Source organism: Sapajus apella, unplaced genomic scaffold, assembly GCF_009761245.1.
Source record: "Sapajus apella isolate SASKATOON/1434 unplaced genomic scaffold, GSC_monkey_1.0 scaffold9, whole genome shotgun sequence".
Classification (NCBI taxonomy): Eukaryota; Metazoa; Chordata; class Mammalia; order Primates; family Cebidae; genus Sapajus; species Sapajus apella.
The window spans coordinates 14,431,289-14,447,048 of record NW_022436949.1 but is presented as its reverse complement, the minus strand read 5'-3'; the positions used below and the strand labels follow the sequence as shown (position 1 = coordinate 14,447,048).

The 15,760-nt window shown below is 34.6% G+C and overlaps 1 long non-coding RNA gene across 1 annotated transcript in view; it reads right to left on the bottom strand.

The window, feature by feature from the left end:
• The window catches only part of LOC116551201, a 14,297-nt gene extending 4,336 nt beyond the window's left edge, over positions 1-9,961 (bottom strand). The window contains exons 1-2 of the long non-coding RNA XR_004268767.1: positions 9,867-9,961; positions 6,669-6,671 (exon numbers count right to left, since the gene is read on the bottom strand). This is a non-coding gene — a long non-coding RNA (uncharacterized LOC116551201). The remainder of the gene's footprint in view (positions 1-6,668; positions 6,672-9,866) is intronic.
• Between the last annotated feature and the right edge of the window lie 5,799 nt (positions 9,962-15,760).

Below are 15,760 nucleotides of genomic sequence, written 5' to 3'. Positions count from 1 at the left end.
GATCGCGCCATTGCACTCCAGCCTGGGAAAAAAGAGCGAAACACCGTAAAAAAAAAAAAAAAAAAAAAAAAAAAGAAATATTGTATTATCTTTAGGATAATGAGAACAGGTATTATTATAATTATTCAGATTTAAGAAATGCTAAGTTTCCTTGTTTCTATAAATCAAATAATTTGTTGATATTCCTACTCAAAGTGATAGAAAATTCAAAGTCAGTAATTGGAGGTAAAGAACCTCTCCTTTCCTACGGTCTTAAAAAGTGAGAATCTATATATTAGTTTTTTTCTTACTGTATAACAATTCAGCACAAATTTACAAGTTTCTTATCTTAGTATAACTTCAAACTACACTACAAGGCTATAGTACCCAAAGCAACATGGTGTTGGTATAAAAATAGACACACAGATCAACGAAGCAGAATAGAGAACCTAGTGTTTTCAGAGTTAAGAGTTCAGGCATGGCTAAATTGGTACTCTGCCCAGGGTCTCACTAAGATAAAATAATGTTGGCTAAGCTGAGTTCTCATCAGCAGTTTGGGTTTCTGTTCCAAGTACAGATTGTTGGCAGAATTCAGTTGATTGAGGCTAAATAACTGAGGTGTCTATTTTCTTGCTGACTGTCAGCTGGAGCCACCATCAATTCCTAGAGGCTGCCCTCATGTCCTATCCACATGACCCTCTCAAAACATTGCAGCTTACTTCTTCAACACTCAGCGGAAAATCTCTAATAGTCTAGTAAGATGGTGTCTAATTGACATAATATTATCCCATAACATTTTCCTTTAGGCTGGTCCACAGTAAAATCTGAATGGGATTTATTTCTACACAATTTCATTACTTGACGCTATAATGCAAACTCATTTGCAACATAAGAAAATGTAGAGATTTAGCTACCATCTTGAGATGGCAAGGGGTTAATATCTCTTATTCTATCTAGTTTGTGACAGAAATATAAACAAACTGATGTGGTTTGGCTCAGTGTCCCCACCCAAATCTCATGTCGAATTGTAATTGCAGGTGTTACAGGAGGAACCTAGTGGGAGGTGATTGGATCTTGGGGAGCAGTTTCCTCTAATCTTTTCTCCTGATAATGAGTGAGTTCTCACAACATCTGATGGTTTAAATGTGTGTCGCTGTTACCCCTTCACTCTTTCTCTCCTGCTGCCTTGTGAAGAAGGTTCTTGCTTGTCCTTTGCTTTCCTCTATGACTGTAAGTTTACTGAGGCTTCGCCAGCCATGCTGAACTGTATGCCAATTAAACCCCTTTTATTTATAAATTACTCATTCTCAGGTTGTTTTTTATAGCAGAGTGAAAACAGACTAATACACAGTCAAAATTAATGAACACTAGATTACCTTTCCTGGTAAGGAGGAAATATAACCAAAAATATGTAAAGAAATGGAATAAAATAACTGATTAAACTGAAATGTAGGTGTTCATATGGTAAACAAACAAAAAACACTGTACGTAATATCAAAATACCAACGATAGACCACAGGAAGAAAATACCATTAATGTATATGACAGAGCAATACAAAGTACCCTTTTTAATTTAATGTAAATAGCTCCTATAAATTTATAAGTAAAATGCCTTAATAGAAACATGGTAAATAATATGAACAAATAATTTACAGGATAGAAAATGCAAAAGGGTAATAAACATATTGTAAGACATTTAGCATTACTAGAAGTCAGGAAAATGCAAATTAAATCCACAATGAAATATCATTTGTCATCTTTGCACTGAGAGGTATAGAGGAGTAGATATTCTTACATGCTGTTGGCAAGAATGTAAATTACAATATTTTAGAAAGTAATCTGATAGTATTTATTAAAATTTAAAATATATGTGCTTTGGGAACCAGGATTTTTCTTCTGTGAAATATTTAACTAATATAAACATACCAACAATTGAGAGATATAGGCATGACCTACAATTAATAGAAAAAATATAGTAACAACACTGATATTTAAGTAACAAAATGGTTGAACATACGCTAAATTCATTTTATAAAACTTCAAACTATTAAAAGGTAATAGATTAAATTAATATCTAATTTATCTTGATTGATAATATGTCTCTGGTATATTTTAAGTGGAACAACTTACATTAAAATCTTTTAAATATAAACCCATATTTTAAAAAATAAAACCAAAACAAAACAAAATTTACTATCTTTGTATTGAATACAAACACTATGTTGGGAACATGTACTGTATACCAAAAAATTAATTATTTTTAGTTCTATTACCCTATAATCAATCAAATTAATTGCTATTAATGTTTTTCAGGACAATATTACTACAGGGTTCTCTACAATATTAATGCAGAGTTCTATATAAGATGCTGGATTAGTTCCTTTGATATTTGTAAAAATTCCCCCAAGAACTACATAGGAATCTGCCCTTTAATAAAGCATTATGGAGATTGCTGGCCTATCGGGGAAGCCTGTGGGCACAGGAGCAGGCATGGAATCCAATGCTTGTAAATGAATTGAAGCGCCAGGATCACCCACCTGGACATGTGCACCTGGACCTAACGAGGCAGTGTATAAACTTATTCTCTAGACCTGAAACAAAACAAAACAAAACACATAACATATCTAAATGTTATGTAATAATAGGTTGATATGACCTTAACCTAGGAACATGTTTCACATTATTTCTCTCCTTACTTACTCTTGGGGCTCTAATTCCCATAGTATTTAGTTATTTAGTTTTTGTCTTTTGCCTACACAGCTGTCGGACCGCAATGTGGATGTCTCTAAGTCAATACTTAAGAATATTTCCATATTTCCTACTCCATATGTTAATTTTGTTTGTTCATTTTTTTTCTGTTAAGTAGGTATTGACTATGTCATAGAATACTAATATTTTTAAAGATATAAGCCACAAATATTTGAGAAGGGAGATGAGACCATTATATATTGAATAATTGTCTTGTGCCACACAACTTCCTAGTTGTTTCTGTATCCATAAACGTGAGTCTTATTCGTAAAAACTTATTTGTAGAGCAATGAGCAGAATTCTGATTAGAAGGACTCATACACACATGAGAAAAAAGAATGATATAAATTAGGACAAAAAATAGAGTAAATGAATTTGACTCAAACCATAGTTAAGAGGGAAAGCCAGGAGCAGCATGAAGGGACCAAAATATTTGTTTTAAACAGTTCAGTTTTTCTCTACCAGGCTGTGTCTATACTGCTCTCTCAAGTAGGCCTAAATAAGACCTAATCATGAGGCCATTGTAATTCTCGAGGCAGTGTCCAGGACAGTCATTCAGAGAAACGCACAAATAAAACTCTATATTTTCAGATTTCTGTTTTCAAAATCAGTTAAAAAAAGAAAAAGAGAAAAAAGTCTGCTTTCTTCTTCCTTGAGACACATTTTACTCCCATTCATACATTTCATGTCATAGAATTTCAGCTTTTTACATCATCATATCATCAATGTAATTTCTTAAGTGTGATATTTTCTTTTTGTTGCTATTGTTCTTTTCACACTGCTTTAGTCTTCGCAGATTGCCATAATGAAATCATATAGATTGAGTGATTTAAACAGCATAAGTTTGTTTTCCCATGATTTTTTTTCTTCTGCTGAAAAATCCAAGATCAAAGTTCTGACAGTGTTTGATTTCTGGTGAGGGCTTGTTTCCTGGCTTGTAGACAGCCTCCTTCTAACTGTGTTCTTATATGGACTTCCTTTGGTGCCTGAACATGGGGAAAGAGAGAGTGAGAAATCTTTCTCTTTATCCTCTTCTTATGAGGCACCAATCCTTTCATATTAGGATCCCACCCTTCGACTTCATTTAATCTTAATTACCTCCCAAAAGCCCTATCTATAAATGCTGTCACATGGGGATTAAGACATGAACATGGGATTAAGATATGAACATGTGAATTTGGGGAGGGGGCACAATTCAGTCAATACCACATATCAACACTTATTATTTTGGTTATTTATTTCAACTTGGAAATTGGAGAACACACTGCCACACAAGTATGATGCAGGCACTGTAAGTCTGCATTTGTTCATTAGTTTATTCTTTTAGTAAACATTTTTCAGAGGCCTAGTCTAGGCCCTATAACATAAAAGGCTAGAATACTGAGTAAATAAATGTAATCCTTAAAATTTAGGAGAAATTTGAGACATTTCTGTTGTCACATCAGATAATCAATCACATGGTTTGATAATCTGTTCTATAGCCAAAATTGTAATATTTGCGGTTTTGGGAAATAAAGCTGGCAGTATATAACATATACCTTGCCATTAAAAGCGTGATGTGTTTATAAATATCTTAATTTTAAGGAATTATTATGGTTAATTTTATGTCAATGTAACTGTGTTAAAGCATACCTAGATTGTTGGTAAAACATTATTTCTGTCTGTGAGGGCATTTTCAGAAGATTAGAATTTAAGGCAGTAGACAGAAACTAAGATTGCTCACCATTGCAGGCAATTATCGTCCAGTCTTCTGAGGGCCTAAACAGAATCAAAAGATGAAGGAAAGGTGAATTTGCTCTCTCTTCTGGACCTGGAACATACATCTTCTCCTGCTCTTATATGAGAGCTCCACATTCTCAGACCTTCAGACCATGGGACTTACCCCTATACCCTTTGCACTCCCAGCCTTATTGTCAGGGCTTCAGCCTCAGTTATACTATCAGCTCCCCTGCTTCTCAAAACTTTGGACTAAGCTTGAATTACACCACTGGCTTTTCTACTTCTCCAGTTTGCAGAAAACATATTGTGGGATTTCTCAACCTCCAAAATTATATGAGCTGATTTTCCCATTGAATCTCCCTTTATCTATCTATCTATCTATTTATCTATCATCTATCTTTTATCTACCTGTCTATCTATCATTTATCTATCATGTGTCTATCATCTATCTATGCATCATCTATCTATTGTCTATCTATCTGTCATCTATCATCTATTATCTTTATCCATCCATCTAGTTACCTATTCAGTTATTTATTTCAAAGCAATAGATAACTATTTTGTTTCTCTGGAGAACCCTGGCTTATACAAGAATTATTACCTTCTCAGTTATCTATAATCACAACAATTTTGTATGTGAAACAATCACAAGACTTTCATGGGTTGCAATGATAGACAGCTATTTTTATTCACAAGTCTATGTATTTGGTGGGTGATTCTGCGGACTGAGCTGGGCTCACTGGAGCCCATCCATGCAGCTGTGGTTGGCTTTCCAACAGTTACTCAGCTTTGCTGATTTTCAGTGGGCTTTCTTACATGTCTGAGGCCCCAGCTAGAAATTCTAGACTGACTTCGTTCTTCTTAATGTATCTCCTTGGACATGACCTCTTGGCTTTGATCTCAGAATGAAAGCAGAAGAGCAAGAGAGAGAGAGTGGAATCATGCAACAACTTCTAATCAGGAGTCTCAAAACTAGTACATAATTTCCCAATTGTCTAATGTGTAAAGAAAATTAAAAGTCCACACCATATTCAATTGGTAAGAAACAAAATGTATCAGCTGATGTGAACAACTAAAAAGGCTCATTGCAAAAGATATGGATACTGGAGCTGGTTAATGGGTGAGTGAAGATGGAGGCCATTTTTGCAACTAGTCTCCTATACTAGCAGAGATTTTAAAATGCAGAAAATGTAAACTTAAATTGATAATACTTTAGCAGAAAACCAGAGAAACTACCAAATGAAACCATAAAGCTACCTATGTTAGTGGGTCACAGATGCTAAAACAAACAAACACACAAACAAAGTTGAGAGCTATTTACTACTTTTATTGTCCTATTGTCAGGAATGAATAGAGTTAATTTCAGATTATATACTGTCCCCTCCACATACATACATATTTCCCTGTTTCTCAGTAATCCCACATATCCCTTTATTGCCAGGTATCCTACTAAAACAGATGATGACATATTTACAACTAGATGTAGACTTTCTGGTTTGTTGTTGATGTTTTCCTCTTTGTGATTGAAACGAAAACTCCATTTCCTACTGCCAAGAGCCTCATCCAATCTATTGTCAGTTCTTGCCTCAACTCAACACCTGCCTCTTAATGTTAAGCACAATTAATTTCACTGGAGGCAGAGGGATCAAAGCCAAACACACATGTGTATATATACACACACACAAAATTTGAAAATTGTCTATTGCTTTTCAAATATACCATCTTTAAAATGGACTGCTATGCACTTAATAAGCTGACATTTATTCAGTTAAGCTTTAAGGGATTTTATTCACACTTTTCTCAAGACATTCTGGTCCTTCAGGGTAAGGCACATTTCCCACTCTATCTATTATTAAGCTTTTAGATAAATGAACATTTTCTTAGTTGGTTTTTTTTTTTTTTTTTTTACCTGTCAGACTAGAAGCACTACTGTATGTTCACACACATCCTCATTGCTATTAAGTAATACTTATCACAATTTGAAATTATATTTTGTGGCATTCTTTGAGTGTTTGCTTATATTCTCTCCCCCAAAAGCATACCCCATACCGTAAGCTTTCTTAGAACAAGTGAAACGTCCGTTTTGTTCAGTATGTTATGTGCCTTGCCAGTGTCTAACACACAGTAAATACTCAATAGCACTCACTGACAAGATACATAAATCAATGCATTTATACTTAAGCTTCCAAGATTAGCAATCAAAAAATTTCTCTTTGAAACACGTGCTTTCAAAATATGGTTATGTTCTAGCGATATTTAGAACTCCCAAAATATCCACATACGCTGCACAACTCCCAGCCCAGTTCCCTGAATCACTGAATGAAAGAAGACAGCCTGGATGGTCTCAGTGGATTTTTAATAAGTCAGTGTAAACCCTGTTGTATAAAATCACTGACAGATGGAGGTTTATTTGTTACTGAATCATAATTTACCTTATCTTGACAAATATAGATGTTAAAATGTAGAAAGTTATTAACAAGCTTATTAATAGTCAACTATGCATAAAATTACATTTGGACATTCTTTCTTAAATAAGTACAATATTGGGCACAGTGGCTCACGCCTATAATCCCAGCACTTTGAGGGGTCAAGGCTGGTAGATCACGAGGTCAGGAGATAGAGACCATCCTGGCCAACATGGTGAAACCCTGTCTCTACTAAAATACAAAAAATTAGCCAAGCTTGGTGGTGCATGCCTGTGGTCTCAGCTGCTCGGGAGGCTGAGGCAGGAGAATCACTTGAACCCAAGAGACAGAGGTTGCAGTGAGCCGAGATTGTGCCACTGCACTCCAACCTGGCGACAGAGTGACACTGTGTCTCAAAAAAAAAAAAAAAAAGAAGTACAATATCTACGTATATGGTGTATTTTAAGTCTGTTTCAGTATCACCCATCTTTCATTTGCAGATTAAAGTCATGATCTTTAAATAAATGCTAAACACTGGAAGCACTCTAAATACATTTTCTCTAATTTGAGTCAACAAACAGCACTGTGATAAAGAAGCATTACTGTCATTCAGTTATTAAATCAACTTTGCTACATTTGTTATATTCAGAGCAACAGGCTCATTTAAAATCTACATCATCACTAAAGTCTACAACGTTTTTTTCAACAGTTATTAATGTAGTAACTGTACCCTGACACTTTAAGGACAAACTGACACGAATGAGTGCAAGCTCCAAATTTAACTCTCTCAAGACTATGCCATGCTCTCTTTTAAACTGTCTATCTATCAGGGCTTCCTTTTTCATTCTGGTTATTTGTGCATTATCACATTTCTTATTAATGAGTATCCTGTTTTTATTATCTAATTCTACTTTTTCCCCTATTTGGTAAATTAACACTGTAATCACTGTGCTTTTAGGAAAACCTCCGAAATGCCCTCTTCTTCAATTTTACGTTTATTGCTTTATATTTGATGTGGAGTCTGTATATATGGAAGGTTGTTTCTTCTCATTAGCAGTTTACCTTTTCCCCTCTGTAGTTACTGTGGTCTCATACAAGATAAGTTTGCCTTCAACTGTATACTTATGAAACTCCAGAACTATTCACATTTAGGTAACTTGAAATTTCATCTTCCAACCTGAATTCTGAGATAGTGAATTTAATCTCTACCTCCATGACTTGCTGTTCTTAATTTAGTCAACACTAAACATGGTTTAGAGGAGGCCAGTGTGGGGTGCAGCCAGGTCCAGATAAAATGTCATGTTGAGTTACTGGCCCTGTGAACATTCCTTTTCTAAGTACTGAAGCATGGTATTTTATTTAACCAGGAAAAAGAAGAATTTCATATTGATTCTTTAAGGTTTTTTAATGTACTCAGCATTTGAACAGAATCTTTTGCTATAAATTATTTTTATAATACCATCAAATTTTTATTTCTAAGAAAAATATTTTTATTAAGAAAAATAATTCCAAATAATGACTCTAGGAGTTTTTAAAATGTGGTCTTATGATGGATTATAGATGACTTTATAAATTAACTATGATTTCAATCTATAACATTCAGAGACATAATTAGACTAAACACTCTGAGATTTACTTATAATTTGTCCTGATTACAGTCAGTGGTGTTTAAATTACCTAAATGGATGAAAGGAAATTAATTTGAATATAAAAATGTTTAAAAGTCTACTCCCACGAAGAAAAATATATATTTACATGGAAAGAATAGCTCTTTAAAATGAGAACTTATTTGTATTTTTCTTGTACACGGATATCAAATCTCGATATTGAAAAAATAAAATATTTAAATAATTACCCAACTCTTTTTTTAAAAACATTTTCTTTCCAACAGTTTTATATGGCTGTTAAAGTCAGTGAAAAAATATCTTCTATGCACATTTTATTTATAAAAGTGGTATTTCATGTCATATATTATTGTTATTAAGATTTGAGTTCAAAGAAAAGTCAAAGCCTCAAATATTTGTCTGTTGCATCATTTGGCCTATTTATACAAAATTAAATCAAAAATAATATAAAATAAAATAAAATCTAAGTATTTCCTGAGGGAATTTCTCCTCTCTTCTCAAGAAGAAGTTGTCTTGTTAGAGATTTCTATGTTTCTTCATGTGTTCAGCCTGAGGAACTTTAATAAGAAGGGGAGTGATGAAAATAGCAGTCAGACAATGAAACTAATACCAGTGAATCTGGTGAAGCATACTTTTTGTCCCACTAATTATCGGTAAATTATTGTGCTGTCTCATGACCTTTATACTGTTACTGATCTGTTATAAACCTGCTTTGCTTCTCGTTTGCCTTCACCCACAGAATATCTGATATAAATATCAGAGAACAAAAAATTTTGAAATATTCCCTACCAACATTTTATAAGAATTACATTTTTATAATATATTACCATAAAAAGTAGATTATGAAAAGTTTAGCTTGCCAGTTTACAAATATATTATTTATCTAAAACATCTGCTTGTTAATGCCAACATACATATTTTGGCTTTCTTTCCCAAAAATCTATTGCAAAGTGTTCTTTACCTTTTAGCACATTCTTTGGTTATTTTCTGTAATTCAGGAAATAGTTATTTTATTACAGTTATCTCAGAAAACACTGAATACTTTCTGTCCATAAGACCTTTGTACTAGAAACTGTGGTTTTATGAGTATGAATTTCTTTCATGTTACAGTTTTTAGAGGAAAGGCTTTCAACTATTTAGTATAATAGTAGCTATGAGTTTGCCATATGTGACCTTTATTATGTTGAAGTATATTCCTTTTATGCCAAATTTGTTGAGTTTTTATCATGAAAGGATGCTGAGATTTCTCAAATTTTTTCTACATCTGTTAAGATATTCATATTTATTTTGTTTGTGTGTCATATTCCATTCATTGATTTGAATATGTTGAACCATCCTTGCATCTATAGGAAAAATCCCAATTAATCATGATTTATTATCTTTTTTTCACTTGTTGAATTTGGTTTGTTAATATTTTGTGGAGGAGTTTTGCATCTATGTTCATCAAGTCTATTGGCCTGTAGTTTACTATTTTGTTGTTTCCCTCTTGGTTGGAACATTACTACAGTGTCCGCTTTCATCACTCTTATTCAAGGTAGTATTGGAAGTACTAGGCAAAGCAATCAGGCAAGAGAAAGAAACAAAAAGTATCTAAATTGACTAAGAGAAAGTCAGATTGTCCCTCTTTGCACATGTCACTATCTTACATACAGGAAAACCTAAATAGTCCACCAAAAAAACTTTAGAGGCTGGGCGTAGTGGCTCAGGTCTGTAATCCCAGCAATTTGGGAGGCCAACACGCATGGATCACTTGATCCCAGGTGTTCGAAACCAGTCTGGGCAACATGGTGAAACCCTGTCTCTACTAAAAATATAAAAATTAGCCACTGGGCATGGTGGTGGTCACCTGTAGTCCCAGCTACTTGGGAGGCTGAGGTGGGCGGGTCACTTGAGCCCAGGAGGCAGAGGTGGCAGCAGATGGAGATCACACCACTGCACTCCAGGCTGGGTGACAGAGTGAGACCTTGCCAAAAAAAAGAATCTGTTAGAACTGATAAACATACTTAGTAAAGCTGAAAAATAAAAAATCAACATACAAAAATCAGTAAAATTTCTACCTATCAATTATGAGCTAGCTGAAAGAGAAATCAAGATATTAATTCCACTTACAATAGCTACAAAAAAAATACCTAGGAGTATATTTAGCCTAGGAAGTGAAAGACCACTACAATGAAAACCATAAAACACTGGTGGATGAAACTGAAGGGGACATTCATGGATTGAAAGAACTAAATATTGTTAAAATGGCAATACTACCGAAAGCAACCAACAGACTCAGTGCAATTCTATCAAACTGTCGATGTTCTTCATAGAAAAACAAAATCTCCAAAGGTAAATGGAATTGCCAGAGTCCAAGCAGCAAAAGCAAAATTGAGCAAAAGGAACAAAGCTGGAAATATTATACTACCTGACTTCAAATTTTACTACAGTTACCAACCTACCTGACTTCAAATTATACTACAGTTACCAAACCACCTGACTTCAAGTTAAGCTACAGTTACCAAAACAAGATGGTATTGGACAAAAACAGATATACAGAACAATGGAACAGAACGGAGAACCCAGTAAAAAGTCCACATATTTACATTCAACTAGTTTTCAATGAAAATGCCAAGAGTATACATAGAGGGAAAGGACACCCTCTTCAAAAAATAGTGCTAGGAAAACTGGAGAGCTATATAAAGAAAAATAATAGTAGACTAGCTCTCACCATATACAAAAATCAATTCAAAATGGACTAAAGACATAAATACAAGACTTAAAACTATAGAAATAGTAGAAGAAAACATAGAGGAAAGGCTTCAGAACATTAGTCTAAGGAAAGACTTTATGACTAAAATTTTAAAAGCATGGGCAACAAAAACAAAAATAGATGACTGAGATTATATTAAACTAAAAAGCTTCTGGCCAATAAAGGAAACAACTGGTGTGAATGTAAATTAATACAGCCATTAGAGAGTTTTCTCAAAAAACTAAAAATAGACCTACTATACAATCTACCAGTACCATTACTGGATATTTATCCAAATGAAAAGAAACCAATATATCAAAGGATTGCATGCACCCCCATGTTTATTGCATGATTATTACAATAGCCAAGATATGAATCAATCAGTGTCTATCACCAGATGAATGGATAAAGAAATTGTGGTAAATGTATGTAATAGAATACCATTCAGCTATAAAAAAGAATGAAATCTTGTAATCATTCCAGCATATGGATGAAACTGAATGTTATTATGTTAGTTGAAATAAATCAGGCACAGAAAGCCAAATGTCACAAGTTCTCCCTCATTTATGGAGGCTAAAAATAATTACTTCATGCAGGTAGAGAGTTGAATGATAGTAATCAGATGCTGGGAAGGGTGGGAGGGAGGATAAAGAGAGGCTGGATAATGGGTACAAACATAGAGTTAGAAGAAGTAAGTTCTAGTGTTTGATAGCACAGTAGGGTGACTATAGTTAAGAATAATTTATTGTGTGTTTCAAAATAGCTAGAAGATTTAATGCTCTAAAACAAAGAAATAGGAAACCAAATAAATTATTTCCAAAGATATAGGTAGAGTTTAGACCAACTTTGTAAAATCTGTTCAAACTTTATCAGTTTATGTTTTCCAAGCAATACCTGACATTATAACTACAGAAATTCTTCTGTTCCATTGATTGCTAAGAGGACAGGCAAAAATAAACATTATCTTTACCAAATAATGATGATAATTATTATGATTATTATGATGGTAGTGTTGATGATAACAATAGCAATGGCTAAAATTTATTGAACACTTGCTCTATACTAGGGAGAGATTAGTAATGGCTAAAATTTATTGAGCCCTTACGCTATACTAAGGAGAGATTGTTTTTAATACACACAATCTCACTTAATTCGCAAAACAAAGTGATGGAGCTAATTTTATAAGTAATATATTTCTCATATTTCAGATGTGGAAACTGATATATACAGCGTTTTGTTTGTTTGGTTGGTTTTTGAGATAGAGTCTCACTCTATTGCCCAGGCCGGAATGCAATGGCAAGATCTCGGCTCACTGCTACCTCTGCCTCCCAGGTTCAAGGGATTCTCCCACCCCAGCCTCCCAAGTAGCTGGGATTACGGGCACCCACCATCATGCCTGGCTAATTTTTCTATTTTCGCAGGGACAGGGCTTCACTATGTTGGCCAGGCTGTTCTTGAACTCCTGACCTCAGGTGATTCACCTGCCTCAGCCTCCCAAAGTGCTGGGATTACAGGCATGAGCCACTATGACCAGCCTCAGTATACAGAGGTTTTAAAACTTGTACAAGTTTAAATGATAAGTTATAAAATCAAATTTTAAACAAGTCTCTCAAAATATAGAGTCCGATCTTTTAATAGAAGTTCTGTTTGCATTATAGGAATACTAGTAAGTCATCAAGCTGTGTGACAAAATTTCTAAAGAATACAGTAGGCAAATGTTGCCTTAAAATATGTGCAAACTTTTTCTTTTAGTATTTTAAGCATTCAACATGCCTTCCTCTGTATTGCTTTTAAAATACAAAGCCTAAATATGTTCTGATTACCATAAGTCATCTGGTTGGATCGAGGGCAAGGAATCAATCTCATTTGCAGCCATCATCATGAATCTTCTATACACTCAGCACAGATAATGAAATCACCAGGCTATTGCCTTACTACTTGCTTCTCTTGGGTTATCATCTTCAACTGGAGATCACTTTCAGTTACATAATTTAAAAGATGAAAAACAAAGGTCCTCAAAGTTTGAGATGTTTTCCTAGATAATAAAGTAACCTAAACTCCATTGTAGCTCAAGTCACCTAATGTAAATTTCAATGTATATATATATAGCAAAATTATTGACAGATCTGAAACCCAATAAATTGTAACTTCTAATTATAATTTACAAATATTTCCACTTTCTTAGGTTTTCTCATGTATTAAAGCAGAAATGGTTGCAGTGCCTTTGTCACTTTTAACTGCCAGGCCTTTAGTAGGTCAGACACCAGTTTGTCACATGCAGGATTGGAATATTATTACTAGTTATCTTACCTCAGCATGAGAATCCAATTAGAATACATATTCATTATTTACATGAAATTTGTAAATATGTACTTAATAGTCTCAAGATGAAATAGCCTTTGTCTTAAAACTCTGAGATTTGTCTCAGGCAATTATTACAACCCGAAGAAAAAAATGTTTTAAGTTCTTGCTATCATGATTACACAAATATGCAGCGAAATCTCTGATGAAAGAGTTATTTAGATCAATTGTTCCTACTTCTTAAAGCTGCATACAGTTTCAAGTAGGAGCCCTCCCAAAACCAACCATTTATTTACTTTTCATTCCACCTGCCTATGAGTGAGAACATGTGGTGTTTGACTTCCCGTTCTTGTGTCAGTTTGCTGACACAAGAGAATGATGCTTTCCAGTTTCATCCATGTCCCTACAAAGGACATGAACTCATCATTTTTTATGGCTGCATAGTATTCCATGGTGTATATGTGCCACATTTTCCTTGTCCAGCCTATCATTGATGGGCATTTGGGTTGGTTCCAGGTCTTTGCTATTGTAAGCAGTGCCACGATGAGCATATGTGTACATGTGTCTGTATAATAGAATGATTTATAATCCTTCAGATATATACCTAGTAATGGGATGGCAGGATCAAAGGGAATTTCTATTTTTACATCCTTGAGGAATTGCCACACTGTCTTCCACAATGGTTGAACTAATTTACACTCCCACCAACAGTGTAAAAGTGTTCCTATTTCTCCACATCCTCTCCAGCAGTGGAGTGTTATCCTCTCCCACTATTATTGTTCAGGAGCATAAGTCTCTTTGTAGGTCATTATGAAATTGCTTTATATATCTAGGTGCTCCTGTATTGGGTGCATATATATTTAGGATAGTTAGCTCTTCTTGTTGTAGTGATCCTTTCACCATTATGTAATGCCGTTCTTTGTCTCTTTTGATCTTTGTTGGTTTAGAGTCCATTTTATCAGAGACTAGGATTGCAATGCTTGCTTTTGTTTTGCTCTCCATTTGCTTGATAGATCTTCTTCCATACCTTTATTTTGAGCCTGTGTGTGTCTTTGCATGTAAGATGGGTCTCCTGAATACACCACAGCGATGGTTCTTGGCTTTTTACCCAGTTTGCCAGTCTGTGTCTTTTTACTGGGGCATTTAGGCCATTTACATTTAACATTAATATTGTTGTGTGTAAATTTGATCCTGCCATTTTGTTACTGGTGTTTGTTTTTCCCATTGGTCGATGGAGTTCCCTCATTGTATCGTTGGTCTTTACCATTTTTGCAGTGACTGGTACTAGATGTCTGAAGATCGGAATCATTTTTCATTTTTAGTGCTTCCTTCAGGAGCTCTTGTAAGACAGGTCTGGTAGCAATGAGATATCTCAGTAATTGCTTGTCCATAAAGGATTTTATTTCTCCTTCACTTATGAAGCTTAGTTTGGATGGATATGAAATTCTGGGTTGAAAGTTCTTTCCTTTAAGGATGATGAAGATTGGCCCCCACTCTCTTCTGGCTTGTGGGGTTTCTGCCAAGAGATCTGCTGTGAGTCTGATTGGCTTTCCTTTGCGGGTAAACCAACCTTTCTCTCTGGCTGCCTTAGCATTTTTTCCTTCATTTCAACCCTGGTGAATTTGATGATTATGTGCCTTGGGGTTTCTCTTTCTGAGGAGTATCTTTGTGGTGTTCTTTGTATTTCCTGTATTTGAATGTTGGCCTGCTTTTCTATGCTGGGGAAGTTCTCCTGGATAATATCCTTAAGAGTGTTTTCCAGCTTGGATTCATTTTCTGTGTCCTCTTCAGGTACATCAATCAAGTGTAGATTAGGTGTTTTCATATAATCCCATATTTCTTGGAGGATTTGTTCATTTCTTTTTACTCTTTTTTTTCTTTCTTGTCTTGTCTTCTCTTTTTATTTCATTGAGTTGATCTTCAATCTCTGATATCTTTCTTTTGCTTGATCAATTTGGCTGTTGAAACTTGTGTATGCTTTACGAAGTTCTTGTGGTGTGTTTTTCAACTCCATCAGGTTATGTTCTTCTCTAGTCTTGTTATTCTAGTTAGCATTTTGTCTAATCTTTTTTCAAGGTTCTTAGTTTCTTTGCATTGGGTTAGAACATGTTCTTTTAGCTCAGAGAAGTTTTTTATTGCCCATCTGCTGAAGCTTGCTTCTGTCAGCTCGTCAAAATCATTCTCTGACCTGTTTTGTTCCCTTGTTGGTGAGGTGCTGTGATCTCTCTTGGGAAGAGAGATGTTCTGGACTT